The sequence below is a fragment of the Canis lupus genome, chromosome 3 (genome assembly GCF_048164855.1).
Source record: "Canis lupus baileyi chromosome 3, mCanLup2.hap1, whole genome shotgun sequence".
Lineage (NCBI taxonomy): Eukaryota > Metazoa > Chordata > Mammalia > Carnivora > Canidae > Canis > Canis lupus.
The window spans coordinates 44,138,036-44,156,533 of record NC_132840.1 but is presented as its reverse complement, the minus strand read 5'-3'; the positions used below and the strand labels follow the sequence as shown (position 1 = coordinate 44,156,533).

Below are 18,498 nucleotides of genomic sequence, written 5' to 3'. Positions count from 1 at the left end.
TTTTAGGTTCACAGAAAGGTTGCTAAGATAAGATAGATTGTTCCCATATACCCCAAATCAAATTTTCTGTTATTAAAATTTTATACTGGGATGCCTGGGTGGGTCAGCGGTTGAGCATTTGCCTCTGGAATTCCGGGATCAAGTCCTGCATCAGGCTTCTGCATGGAAGCCTGCGTCTCCTCCCTCTGCCTAAGTCTTTGCTTCTCTCTGTCTCTCATGAATAAATAAATAAAATATTTTAAAAAATAATAAAAAATAAAATCTTATACTAACTAGTATGGCTCATTGTGACAACTGTAAGCCAATATTAACATATGGTTATTAACCAAAGTCTATGCTTTATTCATATTTCTTTATTTTTTATTTAATGCCCTTTTTCTTTTCTCAAGACTGTATCCAGAATACCATGTTAAATTTAGTCATCATGTCTTATTAACCTCTTCTTGGCTATAAGATCAAAGATCTAGGGAGCTCAGAGAATACCAAGCATGATAAATACTAAAATATCTACACATAGTCATATCATATCCAAACTGCAGAAAGTCAAAGACAAAGAGAAAATCTTGGAAGAAGACAGAAGGGGGGAAATAATACCTCTAGAAGAACAAGGATAAGAATTACATTGATGTACCTTCAAAAACCACATAAACAAGATGAGAGTGGAAAAACCACAAACCCAGAATTCTGTGTCAAGCAAATCAGATACACTTTTATCCTTGAAAAGTGAAGGAGACATAAAGACTTTATCTGATCAGCTTTGAAAGAAATGTTACATTCTTCAGAGAGAAGTAAAATGATAGTGTAGGCCAGAAACCTGGATCTACATAAAGAAAGGAAGTGCATTCAAGAAGGAATAAATGAAGGTACAGTTGGCCCTTGAACAACATAGTTTTGAACTACATAGGTCCATTTATACATGGATTATCTTTGATAAATACAGTATACTACTGTAAATGTATTTTCTCCCTTATGATTTTCTCAATAACATTTTTCTTTCTCTAGCTTACTGCTAAAAAGCAAACTACAGGTCCAAATTGATGCCACTTAAGACTTCAAGTAAGTTAAAAAAAAAAAAAAAAAACTTCAAGTAAGTAAACTAAGACTACCCTGGTCCCAACCCTAACTGCAGTTTCAGCTCCTCAGAAATGTAACTTTTAACCAGTCAACATGGGAATTTCCTTTCAGCACTAGGAAATTTACTGATATTCCATTCCTCCAAGGCAACCTTGCCAAAAAACAATGGATTTGCTGCTAATAATTTTTTTCCACTCTTCTATCTTTAAAAACTTCTTTTCTATAGCCCTTTGGAGCCCCCCTCTATTTGCTAGATGGGATGATGGCCAATTCATGAATTGATTAATAAAGCCAACTAGATGTTTTTAATTTATTCAATTGAGTTTTTGTTACTTAGTATTGCCTTATTGTAAGAATACAGTGTATATTATATATAACAAAAAATATGTGTTCATTGATCTTTTGTTATCAATAAGGCTTCTGGTCAACAGTGGGCTGCTTAACTACTTAGTTAGTAAAGTTTTGGGGGAGTCAAAAGTTATAAGCAGATTTCCAACTGTGTGGTGGTTGATGTGTCTAACTACTGCATTCTTTAAGCGTTAACTCTACTTCTATGGTGACTTCAGGATGTGAGAGAGCTAAGGCAGCCTCCAAGAGCTCACATAGACTTTCCCTCCAATATTACCCCAGTTTATCCCTCAGTGAAAATTAAGTCCTTAAATTTTTTCATCTAAATTTGAGATTTGGGCTTTATGTATAGTTGTCAAGACTGTTCTCAGCACTGTGCCTGCTTAGATGAAAGAATGCTATTCATACCACAGCTTTGATCTCATGGATCAGAGAGATCACCATGGAAACATGTTTGGAGTTATATCTGGTCATCTGCAAGTAAACAGAATCACACTGCTATCACATTTCAATTTATTTGCCATACAAGTTTTATAAGCCCAAACTCTATAGGCATTCATATATCATAGGCTAACCCAATGTTGCATCGGTTCTAACCTGTTGATGGGTATGCTCCAGGCTAGGAATGCTTGAGGCATTCACCTGGGCCCATAGTTCTCCTAGTGAGCCCCACAGACATTTCCCTCATTGGGGCCAATGCTGTGGCTGGATGAATCTTTGTGGTTCTTGTGATCTCAAGACACACATCAGCAAAAACCTTCAGGGATCTTTGAGGAACAAGATTTAGTACCCACAAGTCCCGGAGGGTACACAGAATACTTGAAGGCCAAACAGGAAGATCATGGGTAAAGAAAGGGAGCATGGATCTAAGGCTTTGCCTTTAGAGCTGGAAGGTAGAATGTCTAGTGTGTTATGGGTTCACTGGCTAATTTAAAGCATAAGAGCAGGAATTAGGATGCTAGACAGGAGACTCACATAGTCAATAACCTAGGCTAGCCAGGGCATTCTGGAAGAGAGAACTTCCTTGTCTGGTTGTTTTGCTGGTAGCTATGTCAAACAGCTGACAGTATGTTTATTCAAGATGGGTGTCTTTCGAAATGGATGTCTCAGCAAACAAAAGCTTAAAGTCAGGCACTTACACTACACCCAAGCTTGTCCCAGGCACACAGAAGGTAACAGGCTACTAGCCTTTGAGATCTCAAAACTCAAGCTATTTAGAATCATTCAGACTGGGTACAAATGTATCATCAACTCTAGTTTTGAGACTACATAGTTCTTTATCTGTAGATTTAGTTCTGTTCTGCTATTCAATACTGAAAAGAAAAACTGATATCTCAAATAGACAAAGATAAATTTATATGGAAGCAAAAGAAAACCCCCATTAAATGATTTCATGGCAAAAAAAAAAAAAATGATAAACCTTAGACTGACCAAGAAGAAAGGGAAAAAGAGAGAGAGAGAGAGTGTGTGTATGTGTGTGTGTGTCACATACCCTATGGGCACTAAGCAAATAATAAGGAAATCCAACAAAAAAATCTGGGCTCATACATTTTATAATTTAGATGAAATGAAAAAATTCCTTGAAGGATACAAACTGACAAAGTTCATTCAAGTTGTAAGATTTTACCAGAAGAGTCCTCCACCTATTAAAGAAATTAAATTTATAACTTTAGAAGTACAAAAATAAAAGAAAACAGATAATTTGAACTTCACCAATATTAAAAACTTTTGTGCTTTCAAGGGTACCATCAAGAAAGTAAAAAGACAACACCAGCACACAAAACAGGGGAAAATATTTGTAAATCATTTATCTGAGAGGAGACTTGTATCTAATGTATTAAAAAATTCTTACAACTCAATGTTAAAAAGATAAATAACCTGATTAAAATAGACAAAGGATCTAAATAGCTGTTTCTCCAAAGAAAATATAAAAATGTCCAGTAAGTGTACGAAAAGATACTCAACATCATTAGCTAGTCAAGGATTAACTTTACCAAAAAAAAAAAAAAAAAAAGGATTAACTTTGCCCAAAGAAAGTTTCAGCTCTTGGCCTCTGACTTCTGGGACATAACCTCTAAATCTTTGGAATGTTCTGCATGACAGAAGTGTCTGATTACCTGGGGCTTTGTATCAAGCCAGATAGTCCAGGCTAATTCTATGACCTAGAGTGAGGGCCATCTGTCACACCACGTGGTCTGGGCTAACAATGTGATTTATGATGAGGTCTTGAGCGACATGGAATCAGCCTCACCACTGGAAGGGCTTGGAGGCTGACATTAGCCCCCAGGTAATAAGCTGTGTCCACCTGGCCAATCCTCAGTAGAAACTCTGGATGCCCAGGTTTGGGTGAGCTTCCCTGACTGGCAATACTCTGTATATTGTAACACTCCATCGCTGGAAAAAAATAAATACTGTGCATAACTCCAGTGGGAAAGGACAACTTGAAGCTCTGCATGTCATCTCTCCTGATCCCTACCCTATGGACCTTTCTCCACTGCTAAATTTAATCTATATCCTTTTGCTGTAATAAACCATAACTGTGACAATATTGCTGAATTCTATGAGTCCTTCTAGTGAATTATTAAATCTGAGTGTGGTCTCAGGTACATCCCAAACTCATAAAAGTCAGATTTTTTAAAAAATCCTATTTCTATATACTAGCAGCGAACAATTAGAAACGGAAATTTTAAAAAATTAAAAGCACAAAAAAATCACAAAATACTTAGGGATAAATATAAATAGTTTTATATGCTGAAAACAAAATACTGGTGAAAGAGATCAAAGGGGACCTAAGCAAATGGAAAGACAAACCATGTTCATAGATCAAAAGGCTCAATACTGTTAAGATGTCAATTGTATCCAAATTGATCTACAGGTTTAGTACAATTCCCGTCAAAATCCTAGCATGATTTTTTTTTTTTTTTTTTTTTTTTTTAGGGAAACCTAACATACTCTCTGATTTTCAGGCTTATTATATACGTAGAATTACATTAGTCAAGACAGTCTGGTATTGGAGAAATGGTAGTTATAAAAAAATCAATGGAACAGACTGTAGAATCCAGAAATAGATTCACACATATGCTGATTTATTTTTTATAAATACACAAAGGCAATTCAAGGAGAAACACAGCCTGTCAACAGATGGTACTAGAACAATCAGATATCTATATGTAAAAAAGAAAAAAAATCTTGATTCATAACTCCTTTCCTATACAAAAAATTAATTCATATGAAGCATAGACCCAAATCTAAACCTTAAAAGTATAAAACTTCTAGAAGAAAACATAGGAGAAAATCTAGGTTTAGGCAAAGACTTCTAAGATAATAACAAAAACATGATCCATTAAAAAAATGATTAAAGTTCATCAAAATTTTAAATTTCTGTTCTTCCAAAGATGCTCTTCAGAAAATGAAAAGATGGGGCACCTGGTGGCTCACTCATTTGAGTATCTGCCTTCAGCTCACGTCATGATCTCAGCGTCCTGAAATCAAGCCCATCGGGCTCCCTGCTTCACCTTCTGCCTCTGCCTCTCTCCTCCACTTATGGTCTCTCTCTCAAATAAATAAATACAATCTTTAAAAAAAAAAAAAAACAAAACAGAAAGTAAAAAGACAAGCCCAGAACAAAATAAGTTTCAAATTCAATATTAATAAGTCAAACAACTCCTCAAAGAAATGAACCAAAGATTTGTATGGATACTTACTTAAAGATACAGATATGATAAGTACATAAAAATATTCTCAACATCATTATTCATTAAGGTAAATACATATTAAAATCACAATGAGAAATCACTACATACCTATTAGGCTAAATATAAAAACAATTTCTTATACTACTGAGTGAGCTGAACTGGGACTGTCATACATTGCTGGTGAGAATACATAATGGTATAGCCACTTTGGAAAACAAAATGGCAGTTTATTTGACAGTTAAATGCACATTTATAATTCAATCCAGAAAATCTGCTTCTAAGTATTTAACCAAGTAAAAATACTCATTGGTGCCCCAGACAAGAATACAGTCAGCACCTCTGCTATTGTCTCTGGTCATTCATTATACAGTCTCATTTGGCTAAGTAGTATCTCCCCAAATGACTTGAGATGACAAAATGTTTTCTTCGTTGGAAAACAACTTTGTCCTCAGAAAGATCTAAAATTAAATATAGAAGTGCTGAAGAGAATCAACCACATAATATTAATGTTTTGGGAAGCTTCTGGTGGCCTCAGTCTGTCAGGCATCTGCCTTTGGCTAGGTCATGATCCCAGAGTCCTGGGGTTCAACCCCCGAGTCGGGCTCCCTGCTCAGCAAGGGTCTGCTTGACCCTCTCCCTCTGTGCCTCCGCATCTCCCACCTGATGCTCTCTCACACCTACTCTCTCTCTCAAATAAATAGATAAAATCTTTAAACAAATATATTAACGTTTTTGTATCAAATCTGCATATTTGATGCTTTATGTACTTATAGTGTTAAGAGAATTTTCACTTGTTAGAGAGTTAGCAGGTTAATTTAAAACATGTAATTAAGAAATTGACTTAGCCTTCTATTTTAAGTTGAAATTTTCTTGTTTATTTGCAGAAGTGGAACATGCTTAAAAAAAAAAACAACTAAGCTCAACATCTTTACAAATTAGTGACCTCTAACTTAAAATTGCTAATACTGTATATTGAAAGATTTGCAGTTAAAGAAAACCTCTATTCAGTTAATATAATCACTGAAAGCTTCACAGGAAAACAAGTATTGACTGTTCCTAGTAATGAGTTTACTCACAGATCTACTCATTATGTTCATATTATAAAAGACCTCAAGAAAGAAGATAAAATTACAGTCAGCTCCCAATGTTACCTTACTCACACTGTGTTGGACACTTGAACAAGAAATACCATTTGGGGTTAGAAGGACAAAAAGAAGAATGACACTTAACTTTGCCCCACATGCAGGTAGCGTATTAACCCTCCAAGCAGGTGACCTTCCTCTTAAACAAAGCAAACTTCAATTCTTAGTTGCTCTTTATTAAGTTACTGATTATTGACTTTGATCAAAAACTCAAACATCACCAGGGGCGGTGTTTACAATCGCCATAGCTTGGTAAAGGTCTTTTGACATGTGCTGCCCTTGAGGAGGATTAACTTACACTCCGTTTTCTTCCACAGTTAGAGTGACTGTATCTCAAATGTGCCTGGATCATCCCAATTTATACCTGTTGTGCCAGCATAACGAATGGTACCTACTTCCACTCTCAAAAATGTCCCAGTTAAGATGGCAATTCATAGCCCACACATCTAGCTTATTGTCCATTGAGGCTGGCATTTGTAGAGTACTAAGTCATTCCTCTTGAAGTCAGAAACCTTGGATCTGAGAAACAGCAAGGTTATTTCTGATCTAAGGCTTGGAGAACATCCAGATTTCCCAGTGATGACGCTGGGGTTTTTTTTCACAGTGCTATATGGAATACATTAAAACATGAAATGAAACAGCCTTGAAAAGTACAGAAGACTGTACAAATACACTATCACCATGAAGCAAGTGGATGTTAGCAAGCAACAATTGTAATAGAATACAAAGAATTCAAAATGTTTTTTAAAATTTTTAAGATTTTTAAAAAATATTTTATTTATTCATGAAAGACACAAAGAGGGAGAGGCAGAGACATAGGCAGAGGGAGAAGCAGGCTGCCTATGGGGAGTCTGATGCCGGACTCCATCCCAGGACCCCAGGATCACACCCTGAGCCAAAGGCAGATGCTCAACTGCTGAGCCACCCAGGTGTCCCTAAAGATTTTAAGTATTTATTTGAGAGAGTTATTCACCCTTTCCTCCTCTTCCCTCCTTCCTTTGTTTTCTACCTTTCAATATCTGAGTCCCTACTATGTACCAGGTACTACTCTGGTGCTATGTAAGGAAAAGGTACCAAAACAAAGGACCAAGGTATGGCCCTTTCCAGCATTACTTAACTCAATCACATATCAATATTTATTAAGTGCTTACTATTTAATCCCTTAATACTTAAACATAGTATATCTTTTTATTCATTTAATGCTTATAATGTCCTGCAATAAAATTTTGAAATTTTTCCCTAAGGAGGCATTGCACATTTTTAAATAAGCCTTATTTTCCTAGGTACTATATATGAGGAAAGTGTATTTCTGGGGCGCCTGGGTGGCTCAGTCAATTAAGCATCTCACTTTCGATTTTAGTTCAGATCATGACCTGAGGCTCATGAGATGGGGCCACATTGGGCTCTGTGCTCAGCAGGGAATCTGCTGGAGATTCTCTCCCCCTCTCCCTCTGCACCCCCACATGCTCGTGTGCACTCCATCTCTCTCTCTCTTCTTTTCTCCCTCTCTCTAAAATGAATAAATCAATCTTTAAACAAAGAAAACCAAACTGTATTTCTAATTAATTGTTACTGGCATATAGGAAAGCAATTGCTTTTTATATTGATCTATATTCTGACTATTAGGCTTGATAAATATTTTTCTAATCTATAAATTCTCTTGGATTTTCTAAGTAAATAATAACACTGCCTCCAAATAATGACTTGTTCATTCCTTTCCAGTCTTTCTAGCACTTACATTTGTAGTAAAATGTTGAACAAGTGATAGATGTTAGTATAGTGAACCATGTTGCCGGAATTGGACTACTGCTAATAATGTTAGCATGTCGATCTCTGTCTTAGAGTATGAGGGCCTCAGACTGATGCCGATGCTTCCTCCCTGTGAGTCAGTGATTCAGAGTCCTTGTACATCCGTGTCTCACAGTCTCCACTACAGGGTCTCCGATGCTTGATAATACCTCAATAATGTGTGTTGAATTGAGTGGAATGCCCCTTCCATGAAGTTTTTCTTTTTTAAGAATATTTATTTATTTATTCATGAGAGACACAGAGAGAGAGGCAGAGACACAGGCAGAGGGAGAAGCAGGCTCCCTGCAGGGACCCCCATGCGGGACTCGATCCCGGGACTCCAGGGATGCCATGGGCTAAAGGCAGATGCTCAAGCACTGAGCCACCTAGGCATGCATTCCCATGAAGTTTTTCTCAGCTTCCTCTGGCATCCTTACTTGATCTTTGCATTCCCAAGGTGTTTGTTTGTTATTTGTTTAGTTTTTACTGCAGTATAACATTCCGTGAGATAAAAGGAAAAAACACAGGCATTGGTCTCTGTCCCTGGTTCCTGGCACAGAGATCCTAAAACCCTTGTGATTTCCTAAGTGGTAAGAGCACCAGGAGCATCTGTTCTAACGTTTGGTCTCTGACCCTGCCTCCTGACAGGAGCCCCCAAATCCCTTGGAATTTCCTGAGTGAGAACAGTGTCTTCTGTCCTAATGAGGTGACTTTTGGTGGGCTCCTGGATGGTTCCTAGGAACCAGATGGTTCCTGGGCGGGTCACCAGAAAGACCCAGCTATGAGTAGAAGCTTGGCATTTTCAGTCTCACCCCTGCATTCTCCAGAGGCGGGGGGCTAAAAGGGGAGTTAATGATCCATCATGCCTATGTGGGGAAGCCTCCATAAAAATTCCCAAAGTATGGGGTTTGGAGAGTTTCTAGGTTAGTAAACACATGGCAGTGCTGGGACAGTGGCCCTCAGAGAGGCCATGGAAGCTCCAAGCCCCTTTCCACACACCTTGCCCTATACATCTCTTCCATCTGGTCCATCTGTACCCTTTATCATATCCTTTTATATTAAGTTTATAGTAAATTGTTTTCCCGAGTTCTGTAACCTACTCTAGCAAATTAATTGAACCCAGAGAAGGAGTCATGGGAACCTCTGATTTTTAGGCAATCTGTCAGAAGCACAGGTCACAACCGGGACTTGAGATTGACAACTGAAAGGGGGCGGGGCAGTCTTACCGGACTGAGCCCTTAACTGTGTGATCTGACGTTATCTGGGGTAGACAGTGTCTGAATTGACTTAAATTGGAGAACATCCAGGTGGTGTCACAGAACTGGTTGGTGTGGGAAGTGCTGAGAGTGTGATAGTCCTGTGGGAGCAAAGGAGAAACAGAAGAAATGAAGTTTCCTTACACTTACACATAGAGAAGTGTACATATTTTAAGTGTACAACTTAGTAAACTTTCAAACTTAAAACCGCTCTGTATCCACCACTAGGTCAGGAAACTAGACATTCCAGCATTCCCAGAGCCCCCCCCGCCGCCAGTCTCCTGCTCTTACCACAGCCCCCAGGGTAGACAGCAAGGTTTAGTTTGCCTGTTTTTGTACTGTCTATAAATGAAATCATTCGATATATACCCATTTGGATCTGGTTTTTCACTCAACCTTGTTTGTGAGATTCATTCAAAGCTTTCCACGTGGCTGTAGATCGTTCACTCTTATTGCTGTGTAGCATTCTATCACATAAATATGCCACAATTTATTCATCTACAGCTGATGGTCATTTGGATTGTTTCCAGGTGTGAGCTCTTATACATAGTGCTTCTAAGAATTTCATTACATTTTTAAGCTATATTTTTCAAATAACAATTCTTTCAAATCAGAGTCCCACAGCCTTGCAGGTAGCAAAATGCTAGCTATTAATACATCCATATGACCAAAAGATCACCACCTCAGTGTCCCAAAGTCTATCAACATTTGGGGAATTATCTTTCCATGCTATAATTTTAAAAACAAGACAAAACTGGCTTGATTCTCAACCCACAAATAGGAGGGTCTTCCCCCTAACAAACATTTCTGAGATATTTGGGGTGGCTTACATTTCTCTCACTCACCTCTTTGTCATTTTGTTCTGAATTCCTCTTTACCCTGTGACTCACACAGCCGCTGGCTGTCCTTCTGTCTTAGCTCACATTAGCCACAAGAAGCAATCATTCCCCTTTTCCCAAATCTTCCCTTTTTCCTATAGACCAGAACACCATGGTCAACAACAGTGTGCATCGCAGGTTGAGAGTCTGGGCAAAGGAGGGTGTGGCAGTGGGGAAGTCCTGAGGGTGTCACACCCACCCGACAAAACCCAGAAAGGTTATTATTGAGACTTTGTTCTCAAAAGTCCTTGGGCTCATTCTCAAAGGAACATCTCCTGGGCACTGTTTCAGCCTCAGGTCCCAGTCTCCCTTGCCAGGATTTCTCAGTCCTTCCCCATGGACTCGTGCTCTGGAGTATTTCCTCCCTCCCTCCCTCTCTCCCCAGGGTCACGAGCACTCCCTCATACTGATGCCAAGCCCAAATTCCTCCTTTATTATTCAAAATATTTCAACCCTTTTCCCCATCCTGGGTCTCAGCTCCGGACACTCAAATAAATGGCTCTTCTGAGTTGAAACAAAAAACGACCTTCTCCTCGGAAGAATTGTGCTGCCAGCCAATAAAATGGCAACTTTCTTTCCCCTTGCTCATTTAATTAATTAAATGAATGCAATCCAAGGGCTAATGCTTAGAAATCACTTTCCTTTTCTTGATAGTTAACTTAAACAGATGTGGGTCCTGACAGCAAATGACTAAATTACACCAAAGTCAACTCCCGGAATTGCCACGAGAGGGCGGCAGCACCGAAGCGTCGGTGTGTGTCAAGGCTCCTCCAGCCCTGTCCCACCGCCCCCCCCCCCCCCCCATCCCGCTACATCAAAGGTTAGCATCCGCAATCTTCGTGCCCCAGGGACTGACACGCAGGTGGGCCCCGCTGGGGATGTGGCTCACTCAACGCAACACAATTTCGACATAGTTTGGGTTATTTTGGCTTTACCCAGCATTCTTTGCCAACTTCATTGAAAATATGTTTTCATGGGAACTCATCTCATTCCACCTACTACCAGCTAAATCTGACTCCACAGAGTTTAACAACGTGGGATGATTACTTAGGGATGAAACCATTTCCTGAGTACTTTGGACATAATTGATTCTATGAGTCTGTGATTCACTGTCATTGGTTTAGCAGTCTGTCCCTGAACACAATGCATTTGTTTGTTTTCTGTGGCTTGTTGTCTCTCTTTTCCTTGTTTCAAAGACAAACACATTTAATTTGTAAAAGTAAATTGTTTTCTCTGCTTCTTTATAAAATAGTTTTAATTGAAATAGGAATCCCATTGAGAGCTAAGTTCTATTGTGCTACTCCTGCTCAAAGCCTTCTATTAGCTTCTCATCTCTAAGCAAGTCAAAGACCTTACAGTGACCTGTAGGATATATCTAATCTCTATGCACCCTCCACTCTTCCACTCTTCCCCTGAATGCTACTTGCTGGCCAATAGGAATGCTCCACCACAGGACCTTTGCACTTGTTCCTCTTCTTGGGTCACCTTCCCACCCCATGACCATATATCTTTTTCAGTTCCTTCAAATGTCATCTTCTGAGGAAGCCTTTCATGACCACTGTATCTAAAATGAGTATCGTTGGGCCACCCCCACAAGCACACTCACATACATCATCTAGATCCCTTCCTTTATATTTTTGCTCTAGCATTTAACAGACATTTTACTTATTTGTATAGATTATTCTTTGCTTCCGTACAAAAAAGTAAGCTGCATGGAGGTGGAGGTTTTGCCTGATTTATTCACTACTATATCCTCAGCACCTAGAAAAATATCTGTAACATAGGTGCTTAGCAAAAAAATTATTAAAAGAATGAGTGAACAAAGCCAAAATTGTACCCTAAGAATAGGTCATATCACATTTATTCCTTCTTATTATTCACATCTCTGCTCAAGAAACCTCTCTATCCACCCAGTTTAAGTAGCCCATCCTGCAAGTCCTTCTCTATGCCTTTATCCTGATTTATTTCTTCATAGCATTCACCATTATTAAATGTTATTACTCAAAATTTGTTAACTTTAAAAATTTAGTCATTTGTCTTGCCCATTTGAAGGTAAGCTCAATGGGGGCAAAGAATTTGTCCTGTTCACTGCTGTGTCTCCTCAGCTTAGAATTTTTTTAGTCAAAAATCATTTTGATCATATATGTCTGGGTCTATTTCTATTTGAATCCTTGATGCTATTCCATTGACCTATATGAAAGTCCTTTCTCCAATATCACATTGTCTTAGCTAACTGTATAATAAGTCTGGCAATCAGGATGTATATTAATTTCTCCTAAAAATCTTGCTGGGATTTTGATTAAGATTGTACGAAATCTACAGATCAGTTGGGGAGAACTGAAATCTTAACAATAGTGAAGTCAATCCCTTAAGCAACCAGGATCAGGCCCTAATCCCTGACATGAGTCCTGTGATGGTGGAAAGACCAGAAAGGGAAAGGAGCTTTCTGGTAAAGTCTCATTAGCGATGCCCTTTCATCAATGGCAGCCCCAAAGGTGCAGAACCTCCTCATTCTAAAGAGTTGTGTAATAAGAGGCAATGAATATCTCCACAATGACTCATGATGGATAAGGATCAATGACTATAAAGGTAGAAAACTTGCCCCTTGCCTTAAGATGTGGGTTCTCTATGCTGCCTAAGTTTCAATTTCAAAAAAAAATTGGAGTTGAATTTCCAATCAGTCCAACGAGATGGGATGCACAGAATTCAAGTTGATACAAAAAGTAAGAAAATTAAATTAATCTGGGCTTTCCAGAGAACAGGACTGGAGCCCCTGGGTGGCTCAGTGGTTGAGTGTCTGCCTTCAGCTTAGGGTGTGATCCTGGAGTCCCGGGATCAAGTCCCACATCGGGGTCCCTGCATGGAGCCTGCTTCTCCCTCTGATTCTGTCTCTGCCTCTCTCTCTCTGTGTCTCATGAATAAATAAATAAAATCTTTAAAAAAAAGAGAGAGAGAGAGAGAACAGAACCAACAGGAGACCTATATATCTGCCTATCTATGTATCAATCCATCCATCTATCCATCCATCCATATATCGAGAGTGGGGTGGGATTATAAAAGGGGTGATTTATGATAAGGAATTGGCTCATACGAATATGGAGACTGAGAAGTCCCAAAATTTGTGGTCAATAAACTAGAGATGCAGTAGAGATGAAATTCGAAGAACCAAGAGAGTTGATGGTGTAAGTTCTAGCCCAAGTCCAAGTTCCAAGACAGGAGAAAATTAGTGTCCTCACTTGAAGACAGAGAGTGAATTTTCTTTCACTCAGCCTTTTTTTGTTCTACTCATTTGTCTGCCTGATAGGATAAGGCCCACCCACACTGGGGAGGGCAATACTGATTCCAATGTTAATTTCATCCAGATACACCCTTAATGAAAAAAACAAACAGAAAAACCAAATAGCTGAGAACTCTGGCTGGTCAAGTTGACACATAAAATTAACCATCACAGGAGATAATTGTTGCACCCAAATTTCTGGACTAAGATTCATACTCGTGACACCAGAATCAGTTTCTGACTCATTGTTCAGGAAGACATAGATCCACAGGCTAATGTGAAGAGAAAAGTAGAGAGGACAAAAAAGAAATTATAGGAGAAGCTTTTCACAATCCATCAGGAATGAACCCCAGCATTCTGTTTTTAAAACAGTGCTGAAGGTAAGGAAGCATGTATTTTTAAATATCACCAAGATAGCCCAAGAAATCAGATCCCTGTTTTACACCACTCACAAGAAACTTAAATGTAAGACCTAAAGTTATAAAACTCCTCGAGAAAACATACAGAAGAAGATCTTTGACATGGGCCTTGGCAACGGCTTCTTGGCTAAGACACCAAAAGCCCAGGCAACAAATACTAAGATAAAAAAAGTGAAACTACATTAAACAGTTTCTGCACAACAAAGGAAGTAATAAACTGGAAAGGCAACCTAACAAAATGGGAGAAAATGTTTGCAAACCACATGTCTGATAAGGGATTAATATCTAAAATATATCAAGAATCATACAGTACACTAGCAAAAAGTAAATAATCCAATTTAAAAATGGGCAAAGGACCTGAAGAGGCATTTTGCCAAAGAAGACATAAAATGGCCAATAGGCCTATGAAAAGATGCTCAGCATCATTCATTATCAGGGAAAATCAAATCAAAACCACAAGGGGATATCAACCTTATACTTATTAGGATGGTAACTATCAAAAAGACAAAAGATAACAAATGTTGGTGAGATTATGCAGAAAAGAGAACCTTTATAATGCTGTTGGTGGGTTTGTAAAACATTACAGAAGACAGTATGGAATTTCCTCAAAAAAATTAAAAATTGAACTACCGTAAGATCCAACAATCCCACTCCTGGGTATATATCAAATGAATTGAATTCAGTATCTCCAAGGGATATTTGCGTATCATGGTCATTGCAGCATTTTTCAGAATAGCCAAGATATGGAAACAACCTAAATATCCTAAATATATGGATGACTGGATAAAGAAGATAGAATAGATAGATACACAGGGAATATTACTCAGCCATGAGAAAGAAAGAAATCCTGCTATTTGCAACAACATGGCAGGAGCCTGAAAGATATTATGTAAGTGAAATAAGCTAGACAAAGGAAGACATTGTATTGTATGGTTATCACTTATACGTGGAATCTAAAAAAAATTTTTTTTGAAGTCAGACTCATTGGAACCTTGAGTAGAATGGTGGTTACCAGGGGCTAGGAGTGGCGGGGTACAAGACGTCTGTTACAAGATGAGTAAGTTCAGGAGACCTAATGTATGGCTTGGTGATTATAGTTAACAATAATGTACTGTATACCTGAAATTTGCAAATGGAATAAATCCCAAGTGTTCTCACCACATACACACAAAAATTGAAACTATGGGAGGTGGTGGATGTGTTAATTAATTCGATTGTGGTAATCATTTCACAATGTATATGTATAGCAAAACATTGTGTTGTTCATCTTAAATATTTGACAATTATTTGTCCAAAATAAATGAATTACATAAATAATTTGTCAACTTCTTTGACAATTTTTGTCAAAAATAAATGAATGAAAATATTTTAGGAAAGAAAATGCCAACTATATTTTAATAATAGAACAGAATGAAAAGAAAGAAAATATGCTAAGTGTTAGCAGCCAGTCACAAAAGGCCATATATTATATTTCATTTCATTTATATGAAATATCCAGAATAGGCAAATCCATAGAGACACAAAGTGGCAGAGTAGTGGTTTTTTTGGGCTGAGACAGTTGGGGGAGAGGGGAATGAGTGACTGTTGTCGGTTACAGATTTCATCTGGGATGATGAGAATGTTCTAAAATTGATAGTATTGTCCGTCGCACAATTCTGTGTGCATACTAAAAACTGTTGCACTACACACTTCAAATGGGTAAATTGTGTGTGTGGTATGTGAATTATGTGAGTTAATTTAATTCAGTTATCAGCTCAGACTTTATTCCCATGTTTTTAAGAGTCATGTCAAACCCAAACAAACTGTAGAGGAAGCACTTGGGAACTTCCCACTGGGTTGAAAGAAGCAGACTTAAAAATTAACAAAAGACACCTTTAATAAGACACCACATAGTCCTCAATTGCTGAGGACTGAAAACCAGAGGCTAAAATATAGGTCATAATCTAATCTCTTAAACTAAACCTATTTTTAGCTAAGGCTACTTAATCTTACTACCCCTTCTCTAAGAAACTCCTTATCAATAAAATTGCCATTTCATGTTCAGAGTTCCTACAATGTGCCCACTGTATTTGTTTTGATTAAAATATTTCACGATCCAAATAAATACAAACCAAAATCAATTTCCATCTGATAAAACATGTAAATTTAAGGTCCTCTAATACTAATGCTGCTCAGAAATACAGAAGATTCGGCAGGTCCCTAAAAGTTGTTGAGCACCTGAAGAATGACCTGGGTTACATCAGCTACAAGGGGATTTGTAATCGGACTGACTTGGAGTCGAAAAAACAAACCTTAAGAATTCACTGTTTTCAGCAGTTTTCAACCTGCATCAGGATAATTTCCAATAACAACAACAAAAAAATGTATTAAGAGCAGAAAAATGAAGAGAGAACACATAACAGTCTTCCTGACGTTGCCTTCATTTGTCTTCAAAATTGATGGGCACCAGAATTCAGGAACCAGTTGCTACTTGTTCCACCATCTATGAGGGACACTTTACTTACTCTCTTCTTTATCAATGACCAAGACCTGACAGAGTGTCAACTAACACATAGCTTCACTTCCTAGAACAAGAGCTATTTTATTTATACTTTCTATGTCTCAAGCTATAAATGCCAATAGTACTTAGAATTTTGTGTTAATGAAAAGAAGAAAAATCACTGCAAACTTAGTCTACCAAATTTAAAAGCATATTATAAAGCTATACAATTTGTTAAAAATATGGTACTAGTTCAGTTCGGGAATACATATTAAGTCAAAAAAGAACAGAAGAGAAAAATCTAGAAATAAACTAGGTGAATTTACAGTTTTACTATATGTTAAAGGCGATATTTGAAATTAAATGAATAGTTTAGACAACTTATGAAGCAGCTAAGATACTGGATGAAGATATCCACACAGATATTATTGTACCCTATCATTTACCAAAGTAAATGCTAGATGAATGAAAGATAAATGTATTCTTAATAAACCCATAAATGCTTTAGGGGAATATCTTTTTTTCTCTTGAAACAGAGAACTTTCTAAGAATACATACAAATTCAGATTTTTAGGGAAAAAAATTAATATATTTGGCTACATAAGTAGTTCTGTAGGTAGGAAAATGATATCAAGTTTAAAATCACAGGACTGAAATAAAATAAAATAAAATAAAATAATAAAATAAAATAAAATAAAATCACAGGACTACCTTTTGCTAGGTGATCGTGTGCAAATATATTTGCAGAAGTAAAGTACTTTGATTCTTAATATGTATAAAACTCTTGTGTATCAATTTAAAAAGGGAAATGTAAGTAATTCACAAAAGAGAGGGGGAAAATATGAAAAAGAATTCCATATCACCAGTTCTTAAATAGTTTCACTTAAAATAACACTGAGGTCGTTTTTTTGTTTTGTTTTCTGAGTAAATTAGTAATTCTTTTAAAACACGAAAACACATATTTTGGTTGGGGGGCGGGGAACAGTATTCTCAAGAACTGTTAAGCAAAGGGATGCCTGGGTGGCTCAGCGGTTGAGCGTCTGCCTTCAGCTCAGGGTGTGTGTGATCCTGGAGCCCTTGGATCGAGTCCCTGGATCGAGTCCCACATCAGGCTACTTGCAGACAGCCTGCTTCTCCCTCTGCCTGTGTCTCTGCTCTCTCAGTGTCTCTCATGAATAAATTAAATAAAATCTTAAAGAAAAAAAACCTGTTAAGCAAGATGATTTAGTACCACAAAAAAAAGAAATGTGTATACTCTTCAATCCCACTTTGATCTTCTGAAAAAGCATCTTAAAGAATAATTAAGGATGTGTTCAAAGATTGACTTGTCCTCTGAAATCTACATTGCTCTCTTTCTCACCTCTTTTGGAACTGAACTCAAATGCCTTCTTCACAGTGAAGCCTGCATGACATGCCACCCTATGTAAAGTCCAAAGCCTCATATACCATTTACCCCCTTCCCTGATGTATTTTCCCCACCATGGCACCTGTAGGTTCATGACCATCTCAGATTTCCTGGTGCAATCTGAAACCAGCCCCACTATACAGAGGGCAGGGAGAGACCAAAGGAAGAAGCAGACCACTCCAGATTGGTAGGTGGCAATTTTAATAATGACAAAGGGAGGGACGCCTGGCTGGCTCAGCGTTTGGGCGTCTGCCTTCAGCTCAGGCCGTGATCCCGGGATCTGGATCCCTTGAGAGGAGCCTGCTTCTCCCTCTGCCTGTGTCTCTGCCTCTCTCTCTGTCTGTGTCTCTCATAAATAAATAAATAAAATCTTAAAAAAAAATAACAAAGGGAATTTACACACACTTGTCTTAGGCAGCAGCCAGAGAAATGGATCTCTGCACCTGCCCTCCAAATCTTAAGAGGCTTCTAAAGAGGCCCTAACTGGGCTCAGTCACATACACCATGCGGGTATGTTCAACATCACATTGCCATCTCAAGGCTGTGTCCTTAGAACAGCCTCTGGAAGCAGGGAAGGCAAGTAGAATCCACATCCTCAGGACAGGGGAGGGTGTAAGGAGCCTCTGAGTACCCAGGTCCAGAGGATGGGTCAACTGCAGTCACATCTTTTTTGATCAAGTTCCCCCAAAGCACTTGTCAGATATTTTATTTATTTATCTAGTTTTTTTTATTTTCTT

At 38.1% G+C, this 18,498-nt stretch overlaps 1 long non-coding RNA gene across 1 annotated transcript; it reads right to left on the bottom strand.

The window, feature by feature from the left end:
• Positions 1-4,491: 4,491 nt before the first annotated feature.
• On the bottom strand, positions 4,492-10,534 carry LOC140630450 (uncharacterized). The gene is made up of 3 exons (XR_012028213.1): positions 10,149-10,534; positions 9,274-9,404; positions 4,492-4,996 (listed from the first exon to the last, which is right to left on the bottom strand). It is a non-coding gene; the product is annotated as an uncharacterized lncRNA (long non-coding RNA).
• Positions 10,535-18,498: the final 7,964 nt, after the last annotated feature.